Source organism: Mytilus galloprovincialis, chromosome 1 (assembly GCF_965363235.1).
Source record: "Mytilus galloprovincialis chromosome 1, xbMytGall1.hap1.1, whole genome shotgun sequence".
Classification (NCBI taxonomy): Eukaryota; Metazoa; Mollusca; class Bivalvia; order Mytilida; family Mytilidae; genus Mytilus; species Mytilus galloprovincialis.
This window is the reverse complement of record NC_134838.1, coordinates 77,925,714-77,941,481: the sequence shown is the minus strand read 5'-3', so window position 1 is coordinate 77,941,481 and position 15,768 is coordinate 77,925,714.

Below are 15,768 nucleotides of genomic sequence, written 5' to 3'. Positions count from 1 at the left end.
CCAACCTAATGAAACTTTATGTAAATGTTGGCAGTGGTGCCCTGAGGTACCAACAGTACTTAGCTTCTGCAAAATCTGTACCATTGCCATGGAAACTGGAGAAAAATTTAACATTGAACCTATGGGAAAAAACATAAAACCAGCCTTTTCTAAAGGAATATAAGATCAAACTCAAAGAAACTTTATGAATATATAACATGGCATAAGTCGAAATTGAAACTATTGTTGGAATTTTCGAAATGGACACCGTTACCATGGAAACAGCAAAAATGTCAAAAAATCTTAAAATGCTCCAAACTTAATGAAACTCATTATAAATGATAAATGGCAAGTAAAGGTCAGACTTTTGACTTAGGAATTTTCAAAATGGCCGCCGTTGCCATGGAAACTACAAAAATTTTAAAAACTTCAAAATGCTCCAAAATTGAGGAAACGTTACAACAATGTTAGTAAACATCTGTAGATGCGGTCTTTGACTTTGGAATTTTCGAACTGGCTGCAGTTTAGTGGCAATGTGGGAAGGGTGCCATCCGCTATTGCTTGCAATGGCAAATCTAGTTATGGCACCCTCAACGGAGTTGGGGTGACATATTGTTATTCTACGTTTCTTTTTTTTCTTTTTTTTATTATTTTTCTTCCACTATTTTTGTCCGGAGCAGTTCTCGGAATAGAATGGACCAAAGTTGATGGAACTATGGTATAATGTTGACCACCATGCGAAGTTGTCCCTCTGACTTTGGAATGGTCAAGATGGCCACCGTTACCATGGAAACAGCAAAAATATGAAAAAAAATCAAAGTGTTCCAAAGTGAAAGAAACTTCACAGGAATGGTAACTGGCATGTGCTGATTTACATTTTGACTTTAAAATTTTCAAAATGGCCGCCGTTACCATGGAAACTGCAAAAATTTTCAAAATTTCAAAAAGCTCCAAAATTTATGAAACTTTAACAAAATGTTGATTTGCAAGTAAAGATGCACTCTTTGACTTAGGAATTTTCTAAATGGCTGCCGTTACCCTGGCAATGGGGGAAGGGTGCCATCCGCTATTGCTTGCAATGGCAATTCTAGTTATTTTTATTTTTCTTCCACACATTTTGTCCGCGCGAGTTCTCAGAATTGAACCTACCAATGTTTATGGAACTCAACTATAATGAAGAACCCCACTTGAAGTTGTGCACCTTGCTATGGAATGGTAAAAGATGGCCGCCGTTTCCATGGAAACAGCACAAATGCGAAAAAAATCAAAGTGGTCCAAACTGGAAGAAACTCCACAGGAATGTTAACTGGCATGTGCTGATTTGCAGTTTGACTTTGGAATTTTCAAAATGGCTGCCGTTACCATGGAAACAGCTCAAATATCAAAAATTCTAACTCTTTCGTTATAACATCCAGCTGGATGAAACTTTATGAAAATATTCTCCAGTATGCCAAGATGTCAAGACAATATTTGGAAAGTTCAAAATGGCCGCCGTTGTCATGGAAACTGGGGCCAAGTTTTGCATTGACCCTATGGAAAAATGCATAAAACCAGCATTTTCTCAGAGAGTAGTGCACCAAAGTTAATGAAACTGTATTGATATATAACATGACATGTGGCAAAGAGATGTACGCTTTTAGAATTTTGGAATTATCTACTGTAACCATGGTTGCAGCACAAATGTTCAAAATTTCCAAAAAAATTAAAATGCTGCAAACTGGATGAAACTTTACAGCAATAGTAACTCACATGTGCGGAGTTGCATTTTGAAGTTGGAATTTCCAAAATGGCTGCCGTAACCATGGAAACAGCAAAATTGTCCAAAATTTCAAAATGCTTCAAACTTAATGAAATTTTACAAAAATGATGACTTGCATGTGTAGATGCACTCTTTGACTTTGAAATTTTCAAAATGGCTGCCGCTCGCCTGGCAATGGGGGGACGAGGGTGCCATCCGTTATTGCTAGCAATTACAAATCTAGTTTCTTATTATTATTATTATTTTTCTTGCAACAAATTTTGTCCAGGTGATTTCTCGAAATCCAATGGACCAATGTTGATGGAACTCTACTATAGTAAGGACCCCCAGGTGCAGAGTTGCAGGAAGCATGGAATGGTTCAAGATGGCTACCATTACCATGGAAACAGAACAAATGTGAAAAAATCCAGTTTTTTGTTTTGGTGAACTGTTTAGATATGCTTTATCTCAGAATCATTATATTTTAATACAATGTAGGTGCCCACTATATACAGGTGTTGGATGATTTTGGTGATCATTGGAACTACTATGTTGCCATGGAAACTACACCAAAAATTTCGAAATTCTCAAAATGCTCCAAACTTCAGGAAACTTCACAGTAACGATGAGCAACATTGGAAGACGTGGAATTTGGCGTTGGAATTTCCAAAATATCTGTTGTTACCTTGGAAACAATGCAAAAAGGTCAAAACTTTGAATTCTCACAGAACATTCCAGAACATCAATGTTAAATTTAGTCTAGAGACATTAAATGGTATATTATTATGGAGGGCAAAAAATGCAGCATGGGTTTGACTTTGGAATATTCAAAATGGCCGCTGTTACCATGGAAACAGCAAAAATATGAAAAACTTCAAAATGCTTCAAATTTGAGGAAACTTATAACAAATGTTGCCTAGCTTATGTAGACTTGACTTTTGAGTTTGGAATTTTCTAAATGGCCGCCGCTCACCTGGCAATAGAGGAAGGGTGCCATCCGTTATTGCTAGCAATTACAAATCTAGTCTTATTATGGCACCCTCAACGGAGTTGGGGTGACGTATTGTTATTGTACGTTTCTTTTTTTCCTTATTATGTCACCCGATCGACAATGTCGGGTGACATATTGCTTTTCTTATGTTTCTTTGTTATTATTATTATTCTTCCACCTTTTTTTGTCCGACAGGTTTTTTGGAGTAAAATGGAACCAATCTTAATGATAGTTCACTATAAGGAGGAACACAAAATTTCGGGTTGCAGTAGGGTCTAAGACCATAAAAAATGGCTGCCGTTTCCATGGAAACGGAACAATTGTGAAAAATTCCACTTTTTGGTTTTGTGAATAATTTAGAGATGCTTAAACTCAGAATCATCATATTTTATCACAATGTAGGTGCCAGCCATATATTGGTTTTGGATGATATTGGCAATCATTGGAACCACTATGTTGCCATGGAAACTACCCCAAAAATTTCAAAAATTTCAAAATGCTCCAAATTTTTTGAAACTTCATAGTAACGATGAGCAATATTGGTAGATGCGTAATTTGGCGTTGGAATTTCCAAAATATCTGCCGTTACCATGGAAACAGTGCATAAGTGTCAAAATGCTCTAAAAACCTCAGGGTTTGGTGAATAATTTTGGTATGCTTGAACTTGAAATCATCAAATTTTTACACAATATAGTTGTCCACTATATACAGGTTTTGAATGATTTTGACAATCATTGGAACCACTCTGTTACCATGGATACAGGACCAAATATTTCAAAAATTTCAAAATGCTCCAAAATTGATCAAACTTAATATGATTGTTGACTGGCAAGTCTGGATGACACTTTTGACTTTTGAATTTCCAAAATGGCCACCGTTGCCATGGAAACTGCAAAAAAGTCAAAAATTCTCTTAATGCTTTGAACTTGATGAAACTTGATATTATTGTTAACTGGCAAGTAAAGATGAGACTTTTGACTTTGAAATTTTCAAAATGGCTGCCGTTGCCATGGAAACAGCAGAAATGTGAAATTTTTTAAAATGTTTTGAACATACTGAAAATTTACAGAAAGATGTATTGCCATGCATATATGTGCATTCACTGTTCAACAATTTTGAAATGGCTGCCGCTTAGTGGCAATTTGGGAAGGGTGACATCCGCTATTGCTTGCAATGGCAATTCTAGTTTTTATTATTCTTCTTCAACACTTTTTGTCCACACAGTTTCTCGGAATTGTATGGACCAATGTTGATGGAACTATACCATAATGTGGACCAGCATATGAAGTTGTGCACCTGACTTTGGAATGGTCAAGATGGCTGCCGTTTCCATGGAAACTGCAAAAATCCGAAAATATTCAAAGTGTTCCAAATTGGAAGAAACACCACAGGAATGGTAACTGGCATGAGATGATTTGCAGTTTGACTTTGGAATTTCCAAAATGGCTGCCGTTACCATGGAAACAGCTCAAATATCAAAAAATCTAACTCTTTCATTATAACATCCAGCTGGATGAAACTTTATGAAAATGTGATCCAGTATGCCAAGATGTCAAAACAATATTTGGATAGTTCAAAATGGCCGCCGTTGTCATGGAAACTAGGGCCAAGTTTTGCATTGACCCTATGGAAAAATGCATAAAATCAGCATTTTCTCAGAGAGTATTGCATCAAAGTCAATGAAACTGTATTGATATATAACATGACATGTGGCAATGAGATGTACGCTTTTAGAATTTTGGAATTATCTACTGTAACCATGGTTGCAGCACAAATGTTCAAAATTTCCAAAAAAAATTAAGTGCTGCAAACTGGATGAAACTTTACAGGAATAGTGACTGACCTGTGCGGAGTTGCATTTTGAAGTTGGAATTTCCAAAATGGCCGCCGTAACCATGGAAACAGCAAAATTGTCCAAAATTTCAAAATGCTCCAAACTTACTGAAATTTTGCAAAAATGATAACTTGCAAGTGTAGATGCACTCTTAGACTTTGGAATTTTCAAAATGGCTGCCGCTCGCCTGGCAATGGGGTGACGAGGGTGCCATCCGTTATTGCTAGCAATTACAAATCTAGTTTTTCTTTTTCTTCTTCCACACATTTTGTCCGTCGTGTTTCTCGGAATCCAATGGACCAATGTTGATGGAACTTTACTATAAGGAGGACCCCCATGTAAAGTTGTGCACCTTGGTATGGAATGGTAAAAGATGGCCGCCGTTTCCATGGAAACAGCATAAATGCGAAAAAAATCAAAGTGTTCCAAACTGGAAGAAACTCCACAGGAATGTTGACTGGCATGTGCTGATTTCCAGTTTGACTTTGGAATTTTCAAAATGGCTGCCGTTACCATGGAAACAGCTAAAATATCAAAAATTCTAACTCTTTCGTTATAAGATCCAACTGGATGAAACTTTATGAAAATGTTCTCCAGTATGCCAAGATGTCAAGACAATATTTGGATAGTTCAAAATGGCCGCCGTTGTCATGGAAACTGGGGCCAAGTTTTGCATTGACCCTATGGAAAAATGCATAAAATCAGCATTTTCTCAGAGAGTATTGCACCAAAGTAAATGAAACTGTATTGATATATAACATGACATGTGGCAATGAGATGTACGCTTTTAGAATTTTGGAATTATCTACTGTAACCATGGTTGCAGCACAAATGTTCAAAATTTCCAAAAAAAATAAAGTGCTGCAAACTGGATGAAACTTAACAGGAATAGTGACTGACATGTGCGGAGTTGCATTTTGAAGTTGGAATTTTCAAAATGGCCGCCGTAACCATGGAAACAGCAAAAATATCAAAATGCTTCAAACTTAATGAAACTTTGCAAAAATGTTACTAGACATCTGTAAATGCATTCTTCGACTTTGGAATTTTCAAAATGGCTGCCGCTCACCTGGCAATCAGGGGAAGGGTGCCATCCGTTATTGCTAGCAATTACAAATCTAGTTATTATTATGTCACCCGATCGACAATGTCGGGTGACATATTGCTATTCCTCTGTTTCTTTTTCACTATTATTATTTTTCTTCCACCTAGTTTTGTCCGGCAGTTTTCTCAGAGCCAAAGGAACCAATCTGAATGATGGTGCACTATAACAAGGAACCCTGACTTTCCAGTTGCAGTGCAACTTTGGAACTAAAAAATGGCTGCCATCACCATGGAAACCGAAAAATAATGGAAAATTCCAGTTTTTGGTTTTGATGAATTATTTGGAAATGCTTTAACTTAGAATCATTATATTTTGATACAATGTAGGTGCCGGGCATATACTGGTTTTGGATGATTTTGGCAATCATTGGAACTGCTATGTTGCCATGGATACTACACCAAAAATTTCAAAAATATGGAAATGCTCCAAATTTTATAAAACTTCACAGTAATGATGAGCAACATTGGTAGATGTGGAATTTGGTGTTGCAATATCGAAAATGTCTGCCGTTACCATGGAAACAATGCAAAACAGGTCAAAATGGTCCAAAAACCTTTAAGTGGCATTTACTTTCTTAAAATGGTAGGTCAAATTGATTGAAACTTTGATGGTATGGTCCCTCCCATGTACCAATGTGGTATATGCCATTGAATTTTGGAAACGGTCTCTGTTGCCATAGGAACCATCCCAAATGTCAAAAATTTCAAAAAATTCAAAATGCTCCAAAATTGATGAAACTTAATATGATGGTACACTGACAAGTCTGAATAAGACTTTTGAAGTTGGAATTTCCAAAATGGCGACCGTTGCCATGGAAACTGCGGAAATGTCAAATATTTTCAAAATGCTCCAAACTTTATGAAACTTAATATTATTGTTAACTAACATGTATAGATGAGACTTTTGACTTCGGAATTTTCAAAATGGCTGCCGTTGCCATGGAAACAGCAAAAATGTGAAATTTTCTAAAATGCTCTTAATGTACTGAAAATTTACAGAAAGATGTACTGTAATGCATAAATGTGCATTCACTGTTAAACAATTTTGAAATGGCTGCCGCTTAGTGGCCATTGGGGGAAGGGTGACATCCGCTATTGCTTGCAATGGCAATTCTAGTTATGTCACCCGATCGACAATGTCGGGTGACATATTGCTTTTCTTATGTTTCTTTGTTATTATTATTATTCTTCCACCTTTTTTTGTCCGACAGGTTTTTTGGAGTAAAATGGAACCAATCTTAATGATAATTCACTATAAGCAGGAACACAAAATTTCGGGTTGCAGTAGGGTCTAAGACTATAAAAAATGGCTGCCGTTTCCATGGAAACGGAACAATTGTGAAAAATTCCAGTTTTTGGTTTTGTGAATAATTTAGAGATGCTTAAACTCAGAATCATCATATTTTATCACAATGTAGGTGCCAGCCATATATTGGGTTTGGATGATATTGGCAATCATTGGAACCACTATGTTGCCATGGAAACTACCCCAAAAATTTCAAAAATTTCAAAATGCTCCAAATTTTTTGAAACTTCATAGTAACGATGAGCAACTTTGGTAGATGCGTAATTTGGCGTTGGAATTTCCAAAATGTCTGCCGTTACCATGGAAACAGTGCATAAGTGTCAAAATGCTCTAAAAACCTTAGGGTTTAGTAAATAATTTTGGTATGCTAGAACTTGAAATCATCAAATTTTTACACAATATAGTTGTCCACTATATACAGCTTTTGAATGATTTTGACAATCATTGGAACTCTTCTGTTACCATGGATACAGGACCAAATATTTCAAAAATTTCAAAATGCTCCTAAATTGTTTAAACTTAATATGATTGTTGACTGGCAAGTCTGGATGATACTTTTGACTTTGGAATTTCCAAAATGGCCACCGTTGTCATGGAAACTGCAAAAAAGTCAAAAATTCTCTAAATGCTTTGAACTTAATGAAACTTGATATTATTGTTAACTGGCAAGTAAAGATGAGACTTTTGACTTCAAAATTTTCAAAATGGCTGCCGTTGCCATGGAAACAGCAGAATTATGAAATTTTTTAGAATGCTCTCAATGTACTGAAAATTTACAGAAAGATGTATTGCCATGCATATATGTGCATTCACTGTTAAACAATTTTGAAATGGCTGCCGCTTAGTGGCAATTGGGGGAAGGGTGACATCTGCTATTGCTTGCAATGGCAATTCTAGTTATTATTATGGCACCCTCAACGGAGTTGGGGTGACATATTGTTATTGTTCCGTTCTTTTTTTTCTTATTTTTATTTTTATTCTTCCACACATTTTGTCCATGCTATTTCTTGGAATTGGTAAGACCAATGTTGATGGAACTATACCATAATATGAACCGCCATGTGAAGTTGTGCAAGAGACATTGGAATGGTAAAAAATGGCCGCTGTTACCATGGAAACTGATAAAATGTGAAAAAAAATGCAAATTCTAAATCTTTCATTATAAGACCTAGCTGAATGAAACGTTATGGTTATGTTCCTTGGTATGCCTAGATGATGTGACAATGTAAGAAAATTCCAAAATGGCTGCCATTGTCATAGAAACAGGGCGAAAGTTTAACATTGGCCCTATGGGAAAACACATTGAAGCTGCATTTGCCGCAGAAATATTTTATCAAACCTTCTACAACTTAATGGATATGTAACATGGCATGTCCGAAAGTAGCACCTGTCTTTGGAATTTTAGAAACGGTATCCGTTACCATGGAAATAGCAAAAATTTCAAAAAAACGCTCCCAAATTGATGAAACTTTATAAGAATGTTAATAGAAATCTGTAGATGTGCTCTTTGACTTTGGAATTTTCAAAATGGCTGCCGCTCACCTGGCAATAGGGGAAGGGTGCCATCCGCTATTGCTTGCAATCGCAAATCTAGTTATTATTTTTATTCTTCCACACTTTTTTGTCCATTCTATTTCTCGGAATTGGCTTGAACAATATTGATGGAACTATACCATAATGTAGACCACCACATTCTATAGTGCAGTGGGGTATGGCACCATCAAGATGGCTGCCGTTGCCATGGAAACGAAACAAATGTGAAAAAATCCTGTTTTTTGTTTTGGTGAACTGTTTTGATATGCTTAAACTCAGAACCATTATATTTTGATACAATGTAGGTGCCGGCCATATACAGGTGTTGGATGATTTTGGCACTCATTGGAACTACTATGTTGCCATGGAAACTATACCAAAAATTTCCAAAATATCAAAATGCTCCAAACTTCATGAAACTTCCCAGTAACGATGAGCAACATTGGAAGATGTGGAATTTGGCGTTGAAATTTCCAAAATATCTGTTGTTACCATGGAAACAATGCAAAAAGGTCAAAAATTTCAAAAAAAAATAAAAATGCTGTAAACTGGATGAAACTTTACAGGAATGGTCACTGGCATAAGCAAAGTTGACATTTGAAGTTGGAATTTTCAAAATGGCCGCCGTAACCATGGAAACAGCAAAAATGTCAAAAACTTCAAAATGCTTCAAACTTAATGAAACTTAACAAATATGATAATTTGAATGTGTAGATGCACACTTTGACTTTGGAATTTTCTAGATTGCTGCCGCTCGCCTGGCAATGTGGGAAGGGTGCCATCCGCTATTGCTTGCAATGGCAAATCTAGTTATGGCACCCTAAACGGAGTTTGGGTGACATATTGTTATTCTACGTTTCTTTTTTTCTTATTTTATTTATTCTTCCACACATTTTGTCCATGCTATTTCTCAGAATTGGCTTGAACAATATTGATGGAACTTTACCATAATGTAGACCACTATATGGAATTGTGCAATCGGGGTATGGCATCATCAAGATGGCTGCCGTTGCCATGGAAACTGATGAAATGTGAAAAAAAATGCAATTTCTAAATCTTTTATTATAAGACCTAGCTAGATGAAATTTTATGGTAATGTTCCTTGGTACGCCTAGATGTTGTGACAATATTAGGAAATTCCAAAATGGCCGCCATTGTCATGGAAACAGGGGGAAAGTTTAACATTGGCCCAATGGGAAAACATGTTCAAGCTGCATTTCCTGCAAGAATATTAGATCAAACCTTCTACAACTTAATGAATATGTTACATGGCATGTCCCAAAGTGGCACCTGTCTTTGGAATTTTGGAAATGGTACCCGTTACCATGGAAATAGCAAAAATTTCAAAAATTTCAAAATGCTCCAAAATTAACGAAAATTTACAAAAATGTTCATTGGCATTTGTATATGTTATCTTTGACTTTGGATTTTTCAAAATGGCTGCCGCTCACCTGGCAATGGGGGAAGGGTGCCATCCGTTATTGCTAGCAATTACAAATCTAGTTATGGCACCCTCAACGGAGTTGGGGTGACATATTGTTATTGTTCGTTTCTTTTTTTCTTATTATATTTATTCTTCCACACTTTTTTGTCTATGCTATTTCTCGGAATTGGCTTGAACAATATTGATGAAACTATGCCATAATGTAGTCCACTATATGAAATTGTGCAAACGGGGTATGGCATCATCAAGATGGCTGACGTTGCCATGGAAACGAAACAAATGTGAAAAAATACTGTTTTTAGTTTCGGTGAACTGTATGGTAATGCTTTAACTCAGAATCATCATATTTTAATACAATGTAGGTGCCCACTATATACAGGTGTTGGATGATTTTGGCACTCATTCGAACTACTATGTTGCCATGGAAACTACTCCAAAAAATTCAAAAATCTCAAAATGTTCCAAACTTCATGAAACTTCACAGTAACGATGAGCAACATTGGAAGATGTGGAATTTGGCGTTGGAATTTCCAAAATCGCTCTTGTTACCATGGAAACAATGCAAAAAGGTCAAAACTTTGAATTTTCACAGAACATTCTAGAACATCAATGTTTAATTTATTCTAGAGACATTAAATGGTATATGATTGTGGAGGGAAAAAATTGCAGCGGGGGTTTGACTTTGGAATATTCAAAATGGCCGCCGTAACCATGGAAACAGCAAAAATACAAAAAACTTCAAAATGCTTCAAATTTATTGAAACTTATAACAAATGTTGCTCAGCTAATGTAGACTTGACTTTTGAGTTTGGAATTTCCAAAATGGCCGCCATTACCATGGCTACCGCTCACCTGGCAATAGGGGAAGGGTGCCATCCGCTATTGCTTGCAATCGCAAATCTAGTTATGGCACCCTCAACGGAGTTGGGGTGACGTATTGTTATTCTACGTTTCTTTTTTTTCTTATTATGTCACCCGATCGACAATGTCGGGTGACATATTGCTATTCCTCTGTTTCTTTTTCACTATTATTATTATTATTATTTTTCTTCCACCTAATTTTGTCCGGCAGTTTTCTCAGGGCCAAAGGAACCAATCTGAATGATAGTGCACTATAACAAGGAACCCTGACTTTCCTGTTGCTTTCCAGTATTGGTACTAAAAAAATGGCTGCCATCACCATGGAAACGAAAAAATGGTGAAAAAATATAATTTTAGAGTTTAGGGAATTGTTTGAGAATGCTGAAGCTTAAAATCTTTAGATTTTAATACAATGTAGGTGCCCACTATATACTGCTTTGGGATGATTTTGGCAATCATTGGAACTGCTTTGTTGCCATGGATACCACACCAAAAATTTCCAAAATATGGAAATGCTCCAAATTTTATAAAACTTCACAGTAACGATGAGCAACATTGTAAGATGTGGAATTTGGCGTTGGTATTTTGAAAATGTCTGCCGTTACCATGGAAACAATGCAAAACAGGTCAAAATGGTCCAAAAACCTTAAAGTGGCATTAACTTTCTTAAAATGGTAGGTCAAATGGATCGAAACTTTGATGGTATGGTCCCTCCCATGTACCAATGTGGTATGTGCCATTAAATTTTGGGAATGGTCTCTGTTGCCATAGGAACCAATCAAAATGTCAAAAATTTCAAAAATTTCAAAATGCTCCAAAATTGATGTTACTTCACAGGATTGTTGACTGTCAAGTCTGCATGAGACTTTTGAAGTTGGAATTTCCGAAATGGCTACCGTTGCCATGGAAACTGCAAAAATGTCAAAATTTTTCAAAATGCTTTGAACTTAATGAAACTTGATATTATTTTTAACTGACAAGTAAAGAATAGACTTATGACTTTGAAAATTTAAAAATGGCTGCCGTTGCCATAGAAATGGTTGCCGTTTAGTGGCAATAGGGGGAAGGGTGACATCCGCTATTGCTTGCAATGGCAAATCTAGTTATTATTATTATTTTTCTTGCAACACTTTTTGTCCAGGCGATTTCTCGAAATCAAAAAGACCAAAGTTGATGGAACTTTACTATAATAAGGACCCCCATATGCAGAGTTGCAGGAAGCATGGAATGGTTCAAGATGGCTGCCGTTACCATAGAAACGGAACAAATGTGAAAAAATACAGTTTTTGTTTTTGGTGAACTGTTTGGATATGCTTTAACTCAGAATCATTATATTTTAATACAAAGGAGGTGCCCACTATATACAGGTGTAAGGTGATTTTGGCACTCATTGGAACTACTATGTTGCCATGGAAACTACACCAAATTTTTCGAAATTTTCAAAATGCTCCAAAATTCAGGAAACTTCACAGAAACGATGAGCAACATTGGAAGATGTGGAATTTGGCGTTGGAATTTCCAAAATATCTGTTGTTACCTTGGAAACAATGCAAAAAGGTCAAAACTTTGAATTTTCACAGAACATTCCAGAACATCAATGTTAAATTTTTTCTAGAGACATTAAATGGTATATGATTATGGAGGAAAAAAATTGCAGCAGGGGTTTGAGTTTGGAATATTCAAAATGGCCGCCGTTACCATGGAAACAGCAAAAATATGAAAAACTTCAAAATGCTTTAAATTTAAGGAAACTTATAACAAATGTTGCCTAGCTTATGTAGACTTGACTTTTGAGTTTGGAATTTTCTAAATGGCCGCCGCTCACCTGGCAATAGGGGAAGGGTGCCATCCGTTATTGCTAGCAATTACAAATCTAGTTATGGCACCCTCAACGGAGTTGGGGTGACGTATTGTTATTCTACGTTTCTTTTTTTTTTTTTATTTTTATTATTTTTCTTCCACACATTTTGTCCAGAAGATTTCTGGAAATCCAATGGACCAAAGTTGATGGAACTCTACTATATTGTAGACCCTAAGGTAAAGAGTTGCAGGCACCATGGAATGGTTCAAGATGGCTGCCGTTTCCATGGAAACGGAACAAATGTGAAAAATTCCAGTTTTTTATTTGGGGGAACTGTTTGGATGTGCTTTAACTCAGAATCATTATATTTTAATACAATGTAGGTGTCCACTATATACAGGTGTTGGATGATTTTGGAACTCATTGGAACTACTATGTTGCCATGGAAACTACACCAAAAATTTCAAAATTCTCAAAATACTCAAAACTTCATGAAACTTCACAGTAACGATGAGCAACATTAGAAGATGTGACATTTGGAGTTGGAATTTCCAAAATAGCTGTCGTTACCATGGAAACAATGCTAAAAGGTCAAAAAAAAAAAAAAAATGCTGCAAACTGGATGAAACTGTACAGGAATGGTAAATGGCATAAGCAGAGTTGACTTTTGAAGTTGGAATTTTCAAAATGACCGCCGTAACCATGGAAACAGCAAAAAAGTCAAAAATTTCAAAATGCTCCAAATTTCATTTAAATTTACAAAATTGATTAATTTGAATGTGTAGATGCAATCTTCGACTTTGGAATCTTCTACTTTGCTGCCGCTCGCCTGGCAATGGGGGAAGGGTGCCATCCGCTATTGCTTGCAATGGCAAATCTAGTTATGGCACCCTCAACGGAGTTGGGGTGACATACTGTTATTCTACGTTTCTTTTTTTTCTTATTATTTTTCTTGCACAAATTTTGTCCGCGCGAGTTCTTGGAATCCAATGGACCAATGTTGATGGAACTCTTCTATAATGAGGACCCCCATGTGAAGTTGTGCACCTTGCTATGGAATGGTAAAAAATGGCCGCCGTTTCCATGGAAACAGCACAAATGCGAAAAAAATCAAAGTGTTCCAAATTGGAAGAAACTCCACAGGAATGTTAACTGGCATGTGCTGATTTCCAGATTGACTTTGGAATTTTCAAAATGGCTGCCGTTACCATGGAAACAGCTAAAATATCAAAAAATCTAACTCTCTCGTTATAAGATCCATCTGGATGAAACTTTATGAAAATGTTCTCCAGTAAGCCAAGATGTCAAGACAATATTTGGATAGTTCAAAATGGCTGCCGTTGTCATGGAAACTAGGGCCAAGTTTTGCATTGACCCTATGGAAAAATGCATAAAATCAGCATTTTCTCCGAGAGTAGTGCACCAAAGTAAATGAAACTGTACTGATATATAACATGACATGTGGCAATGAGATGTCTGCTTTTAGAATTTTGGAATTATCTACTGTAACCATGGTTGCAGCACAAATGTTCAAAATTTCCAAAAAAAATAAAGTGCTGCAAACTGGATGAAACTTAACACGAATAGTGACTGACATCTGCGGAGTTGCATTTTGAAGTTGGAATTTTCAAAATGGCCGCCGTAACCATGGAAACAGCAAAAATATCAAAAATTTCAAAATGCTTCAAACTTATGGAAACTTTGCAAAAATGTTACTAGACATCTGTAAATGCATTCTTCGACTTTGGAATTTTCAAAATGGCTGCCGCTCACCTGGCAATGAGGGGAAGGGTGCCATCCGTTATTGCTAGCAATTACAAATCTAGTTATTTTTATTATTCTTCCACACATTTTGTCCATCGCGTTTCTAAGAATTGAGTGATCCAATATTGTTGGAACTATAACATAATGAGGAACCCCATTTGAAGTTGTGCACCTTGCTATGGAATGGTAAAAGATGGCCGCCGTTTCCATGGAAACAGCACAAATGCCAAAAAAATCAAAGTGGTCCAAACTGGAAGAAACTCCACAGGCATGTTAACTGGCATGTGCTGATTTCCAGTTTGACTTTGGAATTTTCAAAATGGCTGCCGTTACCATGGAAACAGCTAAAATATCAAAAATTCTAACTCTTTCGTTATAACATCCAACTGGATGAAACTTTATGAAAATGTTCTCCAGTATGCCAAGATGTCAAGACAATATATGGATGGTTCAAAATGGCTGCCGTTGTCATGGAAACTGTGGCCAAGTTTTGCATTGACCCTATGGAAAAATGCATAAAATCAGCATTTTCTCAGAGAGTAGTGCACCAAAGTCAATGAAACTGTATTGATATATAACATGACATGTGGCAATGAGATGTACGCTTTTAGAATTTTGGAATTATCTACTGTAACCATGGTTGCAGCACAAATGTTCAAAATTTCCAAAAAAAAGTAAGTGCTGCAAACTGGATGAAACTTAATAGGAATAGTGACTGACATGTGCGGAGTTGCATTTTGAAGTTGGAATTTCCAAAATGGCCGCCGTAACCATGGAAACAGCAAAATTGTCAAAAATTTCAAAATGCTTCAAACTTAATAAAATTTTGCAAAAATGATAACTTGCAAGGGTAGATGCCTTCTTTCACTTTGGAATTTCCAAAAATGGCTGCCGCTCGCCTGGCAATGGGGGGACGAGGGTGCCATCCGTTATTGCTAGCAATTACAAATCTAGTTGGTTTTTCTTTCAAATTTTTTTTGCGCTTATATTAAAAATAAGAATCATATCTGAAGGCATTGAGTCATTTTCTCTAAGGTTTAATATTTGGAATTTTGTGCATCATTGATTTAACAAAAGGAAAAACATGTAACTATCCTGTTAACTAATCGATAATTTTTTAAACGATGAGTTGATAAAACACATTTAATGTATTAAGGCAAATGCGTTAGAGTGAGTAAGTACAGAATTAAAAGAACGAAATATGACCAAACAATTCATTAACACTCAATGTTTTTAAATGTACCTCAAAAACATTATATTAATTGTCTTTTCGAATGTCTTGTTTTGGTTCTTTTTTTTTAAAAACAATTACGGATTTTAAATAATGGAGAAAAAAAAACAGTGTTCTATCGTTGTTATTTTAAAAAACGGTATATATCGCTTACATAATAGTATGATTCACTATTGTTTTAG